The sequence below is a fragment of the Hippoglossus hippoglossus genome, chromosome 14 (assembly GCF_009819705.1).
Source record: "Hippoglossus hippoglossus isolate fHipHip1 chromosome 14, fHipHip1.pri, whole genome shotgun sequence".
NCBI classification, from domain to species: Eukaryota; Metazoa; Chordata; class Actinopteri; order Pleuronectiformes; family Pleuronectidae; genus Hippoglossus; species Hippoglossus hippoglossus.
This window is the reverse complement of record NC_047164.1, coordinates 22,936,206-22,942,404: the sequence shown is the minus strand read 5'-3', so window position 1 is coordinate 22,942,404 and position 6,199 is coordinate 22,936,206. Positions and strand designations below refer to the sequence as shown.

The 6,199-nt window shown below is 38.2% G+C and overlaps 3 long non-coding RNA genes across 3 annotated transcripts; 1 reads left to right on the top strand and 2 right to left on the bottom strand.

The window, feature by feature from the left end:
- The first annotated feature begins 246 nt into the window (after positions 1–246).
- On the top strand, positions 247–1,677 carry LOC117774415. Its single transcript, XR_004616074.1, has 3 exons — positions 247–299; positions 828–871; positions 1,600–1,677. It is a non-coding gene; the product is annotated as an uncharacterized LOC117774415 (long non-coding RNA).
- Positions 1,678–1,710: 33 nt separating this feature from the next.
- On the bottom strand, positions 1,711–4,317 carry LOC117774412. Its single transcript, XR_004616071.1, has 6 exons — positions 4,240–4,317; positions 3,003–3,118; positions 2,791–2,895; positions 2,524–2,694; positions 2,046–2,208; positions 1,711–1,951 (listed from the first exon to the last, which is right to left on the bottom strand). It is a non-coding gene; the product is annotated as an uncharacterized LOC117774412 (long non-coding RNA).
- Positions 4,318–5,243: 926 nt separating this feature from the next.
- LOC117774416 lies at positions 5,244–5,838 on the bottom strand. The gene is made up of 3 exons (XR_004616075.1): positions 5,790–5,838; positions 5,529–5,615; positions 5,244–5,261 (listed from the first exon to the last, which is right to left on the bottom strand). It is a non-coding gene; the product is annotated as an uncharacterized LOC117774416 (long non-coding RNA).
- Positions 5,839–6,199: the final 361 nt, after the last annotated feature.

Genomic DNA, 6,199 nt, shown 5'->3' with positions numbered 1-6,199 from the left:
TCTTCCCCCAACTCCCTAGGTGGCCGCAAAGGAGGAAAAAGAGTCAACCCAACAAGTAAGATTTAATCACTATTCCATTTTGCATTTTCCAGATTTTCATTTCACATTTTTAACAGAGTTAAGCAAATACTATGTCAAGTTAGATCTAAATATGACATTTGGAGTTGTGGCTAACTACTAATATTTCTATTCCTCTGACGATGCAATGAATTGTCTCTTTTAATTTTTCAGATTGCAATTACCACAACTCAATGGGAATCTACCCATATTCAAAAATCACAGCTGAAGGAGTTTGAAATGTTAGTTGAATATTGCACATTTGCACTGAATTCAAATATTTTATGGTACACTATTATGTATATTTTACAATTAATGTTTTACAATTATGTTTCCAGGGAAATTTGTAACATAATGTGTAAATTAATGTGTTAATGTGTGCATTCCTGGATCAGACATGATCTGTGTTTGTCAATCTGGTTAGAAAACATCTTATGCAGTAGGGGATGCTGATTAAACAAGATGGTTTGATTTGCATTTTCAACAGTATACATGCAGATAAGAACTGCCCTGTGTGCAATTATCCAAGTGAATTCTTACTCACCATTAGTTTTGTGAAATACATAAAATATTCTGTTTACACAGTTTAATAATGTGGTACTTTATATTTGACATCTGACTGACCTTTGCAGGAAGATCCTTTCAGGGCTTCTACTGTCAATTCTCATATTTTATTGGAATATGCACATTAACTGCTTCATATACACATGATTTTTTTAATTGTTAATGTTTTTTCATTTTTATTCTTTTTGGCCACTGATTGTTTTCAGGGGGAAAAGGAGGTGAAGGTGAGGTGGCTGCCATGCCCCAAATGGTATGTATGTGTGATAGATTGATTTTATTAGGAAGCTGACTATTGATATAAATTCAATAGGCAATAAAAGCAGTCATGGGGTATAAAGCTTCATCTCTGATGCCACATCATGATGCACCATCACAAGTTCTGACTTTTTCTTTTACTCCATAGAAGGTAGCTCTGATGTGATGTTGGATTCAAGTAAATCTAAATCTGGATGCGTTTATAATTATTTGATTGGTCTGTAATTTTAAGGTCAACCATGGGAAATATGTTTCATTATATATATATATATATATATATATATTTTATTTTTTACAGCATTTAAGTCAAGTATCACATCAGTCTTTGTCCAAAAAGAATCACATTCCTCTGAAAATCTTACAGCAATATGTCACTCAAGTGTTGGTTTAATGTGTGCATGAAACTCTGGTGAGGTTCTTAGAAACGTTTTTTGGACTACCGTGTGGTTCAGTGCTGCAGTCTCCCCTGGCTTCTTGCAAACCCTCTAGCAATACTGATTACTAATCCTTACAATAGTTTATAGAGAGATTACAAAGATGTTGAAAGAAATATTTCAAATTGATGACATTGTTTACAATGTAATGGAAACAATTTACAATACCATACCATACCATATTTATCACCATTGGTTCTCTGTTCACATGTTCCTGTGCATTTATATGCCCATAGTGATTAATGATCCATTGACACTAAAAATATTTTGTCTCTCTTTTTTGTTGTAGCAATTTGAGGTGGAAAGATTCCTGGGTGTCTCAAACTGAGCTACAGTAAACCGGATGCAGCTTAAGTTTCTGCTTGTTATTGTATAATTTGTTAAAATGTCATTAATCACCTGCATGTGCATGTCCTCCTCATCTGAGCAGCTTTCATAAGCGCTTCTTATAGCTTGCTCCTCAGACTCTTCAGGCTCTTCCCCCCAAACAAGGTCCAGCATTGATCCTTGAAGCCCTGCTTTTATCAGCTCCAAGTATTTTTGCCTCACTGAGGCAAGTTGAGATCGCTGCTGAAACAATCTGCAGTTGAGCTCTCCCTGGAGACCTTGAAGGCCTTCTTTGGAGAGACTCCTGTGGCTACCTTCTTAATTATGAAGAAAAAAATCAATTACAATTACATTTTATATGGTGCCTAAACAGAGACAATTCCTTACAATTTATGGGTCAATGCTTACCCTCCATGCTGGTGAAAAGACCACTCAAGTCATCCTCCATTTTCTTGAGGAACTTCCAATGCTGCCTTACTTCAATAGCAAGGATTCTGACCTCCTCCTCAAGTCTTCTCACATGCATGACCTTGTCAAACGCCTTTTTTTTTGACAAGGAAATCAATGCCATCTAGAAATGCATCCATGAAAATTCCATGCATTAGTTCACAGTGGTGGAAGGGAAAAACTATTGAGGAAAACAGATTTAAAACTAAAAACAAATGGGATACATTATTTCAAAAATAATAGTATCATCATTTTTCCCTGTGACTCTTCTCTCCACAAAAAGTTAAGGCAGGTGGTCTAAGCAAACCATTAACCAATGTATATGCTACAACAATACCAATCAAGCTGTGTCCATATTGTCCACAATGCTTAGTACACCTGCTGGCACTTGGGACACCGTCAATCAGAATCATGACAAATAATTAAATATGTAATATACCACTGGGCGGCAACAGCCATGGAAAGATGTAGCCAGCTTTTAAGAGGTTTTCAACAGCGCTGATTTGCTGTTGTGGCTGGACCATTTCGTCATGCTGAGCCACATGGACCTCAAGCTGGTTCCTTTCCCTCCACATGCGGCTACGAATCACAGAGCGTCCTGAGTTGGTGTCTGCGATACATTACAAAAGACACATTACAAAACATATTAAATATTCCATTGTTAAAACATTTTCGAAAGATTTAATGTATTCCACAATGTGTGTACCTGTATGACTGTAAAGACGGGCTCTACGCTGTCTTAAGCCCAGTGAATTCTCCTCCATTCTTCTCCTCACTCCCAGGAGAGAATCACTGCTGCCAGCTGGTGAATCTGAACAACACAAAGCAATACTGTAATTTTGATGTACATTGTGTAATGCAATGTTGCCACGTCTGTTGTCTGTTCTTATTTGAACACGGAGATAATAAGACACCTACCATGTTCAGCCCAATCCTGTACATCTATGACCCACTGCTGCACAGTCATCATTCACAGACAGGTCCTCCTTGATAGCCTCTAGGCTCTGCCTCTCCCTCTGAAGATCCCTTTGTGTCTGTGTGGAAAATAGAGAATACAAATGTTATCTATTTATCACTGAGATTGCAATGTGGCCTTTTAAAAAATATATGACAACTAGGGCTACGTTGTAGCACTAACGGGCCTGAGCACAGGCATTTTGAAGCCTGTTGCGGTTAGTGGAGAGAGCGATCAATGACCAAGCGCACGTCTCCGCGTTGCATGCGTTTTTGCGGCAAGGAGAGACGCTTCACTTCCTGCGTCCGTCACGCGATATGGATCCTTGCCTGCCAATTGCTCATTACGGTCCACGCTATCAATTGCAGATCACACGGTGAACATTTTATGTAAATCGAATGATAGTTGTAAAATAAAGCTTACTTCCTGTTGCCAGTAGGTGGCGCCATCACTATTATTACCTACAGACTAATAGATCTGTTCAAGTAGGGGCTCTGATGTAGCGTGAGCAATTTTGTGTCAATTGGACAATGTTACCACAACTTATTTTTTGTGCCTTGGGCAAACCATGGTCTTACACTGCCCTCTAGTGACCAATATTGCAGCTGCAGCTCAATCATCTTGATTTGACCCATCAAACTTTAATGCCACGCCACGGTCAGACTGTGTGACAAAAACGCAAAATTAGAGGTAGTTTATATCTCCCTCATGTTGAGATGACTCTCACCTCAATATGAAGTTGATCTGATGAAGGCCCTACAACAAGTTCGTCAAAGTAAAAATGTGGAAAATGGCCAATATGGCCACTAAAGTCAAAATGGCGGGCTTCCTGTTGCTTTTTTCAAATTGCACCTCAGACCTTTTTTGTTTGTCTGGTCATGATACACCTGGGCTACAATTTTTGTGAAGATCGGTGAAAGCTAACTGAGGGGCTTTTCCTTAGATGCCGCTGTTGAGCCATTTTTCCACACCCATTTCAAATTACTCCAGAATACAATAACTTTTTGGGGTTTTGAATTCCCTGCAAACTTTGGTAACAATTTGAGTATGTCTAGGCCCTGAAAAAGCCCCCAAAGGGAAATACAAATCCTTCGAAATACAATAGGGCCTCCCACCGTCGGTGCTCGGGCCCTAATAATAAGAATAATCCTTACAATTTCAACAGGGCCTCCCACTGTTCGGTGCTCGGGCCCTAATTACCTTATGAAATCTGGAGCATAAGGTATTGCACATGTTTTGCACCTTCCTTTTGTTCCAGTCCATGATCTGGACAGTCTGTGCGGGCTTTTACAAACAGCAAATTATTTTACAGCACGTTGACATGAACCGATTACCATTCAGTCGATTTTTCATCACACCAATGTTTTATTGACTGTTTTAGTATCAGGTTGTGCTCACCTAACAAGTCAAATTAACAACAATACAATCAGTGTTACACTCTTAATTATGCTAATTGTCATGTAATGCTATTGATTAGCCTGGATGTACAATTATTATATTAGATAAGTCAGAAACTGCAACCAACCTTTTAGGATGATACCGTGCAGCCCATTAGTATAAGGCCAGAGAAACATTCGCTGTTGTTTTGGCTCTGTGATCCAGCACATTTAAATATAACAATGATTAAGAATAAAGTGCGTAGTTTAAGCTTTAACATGAGGGGGTTTACATTCATATTTGTAAAACCATGTAGGAATCATACCCCTTTTCACATAGTAGCCCCACAAGTAATTTAACAAATGAAAATAAAATTGATGTGTAAAATTACCTCACACTTGATACCGTGTGCTTTAGCATGGAGCACAGACAAAAAGGGTTTCATGGCAGTGAGGTGATTATATTCAGGGTAGGCTTCACAAATTCTGCTGATGTAAGGCCAATATTTGCAAATAGCGTCCATGCAAAAGAAGGTTGGAGGACTGATGGCAGAGACTTCCTTCTGCAGGAACATTGGATAAGCGAAGATCTCACCCCTGTAGGATTGCATCACAGCATTATGTCAACAATACATAATAAGCACACAAAAAAGCCTTGGAAAAGCATAAGTAAAAGATACAGTATATCAAACAGCATTCTGCTGACTAAGTTGCAGGGGTAGTTGCATCACTTTGAGCATTTCAAAAGAAGTAGAATTGATGTTAGTAAGAGGGTTATCAAACTTTTCTGAACATATTCAGAGCACGCAGAATAATCCCATGTCGGTACACAGCTACTACTATACCCTATGGAACAATTTCAAATAATTTGTCTGCATAGTAAAAGAGTTATCAATGACAATCTGGCAAACTTTCCTTCCAGTAAAGAAATTGCTAAAAAAAAAATGTTACTGAGGAACAGAAGAAAACTGCGCACGAAAATGACATACCTCTTAATATAATATAGATTCAGTCTGAAACCAGCTACATAGGTTTGCAACAGAATTAGCATGTTTATTCGGGAGTTAGTTGCTTTAATTAGTAATTCCAAGAGAAATCTCTTACAACACATACCTGCTCATCAAGGCTGGAGCTACTCCTCTTACTCGTCTCTTTGGCTGCATTTAGCTGGGACCTGCCACAAACCCCCTTTCCTGGCACCTAAAAATGAAAAAGCACAGTCACAGTAGTAGTTTTAATTTATCTATTAACATTTTCGGGTGTAATTTTGCAGAATATACGTTTGCAAATGGTAGTACTCATCTAAAATAAAATTGGGCTTGCAGTATACAAAGTACAATGACAAAGTATGTGATTAAAATCAGACACTCTTACATGCTTGGTCATCCTTTGGATGTCTTCCACAAATGCTGCCACCTCATCAGCTTTGCATAGAAGCACACCCTCAAAGTAACCCCCTTCATAACATACATAGCAATATATGATAATTTAAATCGTTTGAAATATTTGTTTTAGCACATTTTAAAGCATGCTTTATGTGGAGGTGTGTGGGGTTAATATTGCGGCTGCTGCTGCAGCAGTCACGTAATCTATATTTGGGAGTCCCAGTTGTGGGAAATCCCAATCTGAGGAAAACACATATTTTCAACCATGTGTGGATGTAAGTTTTTTTTTCTCTTGATAGATACTAACAAGCTCATTATTTGTAGGCATTTCAAATAAAATCTGTTAAAATTAACAATTTAAATGAAAATAGAAGGTTCCGTCACTTGAGCACAACAGGT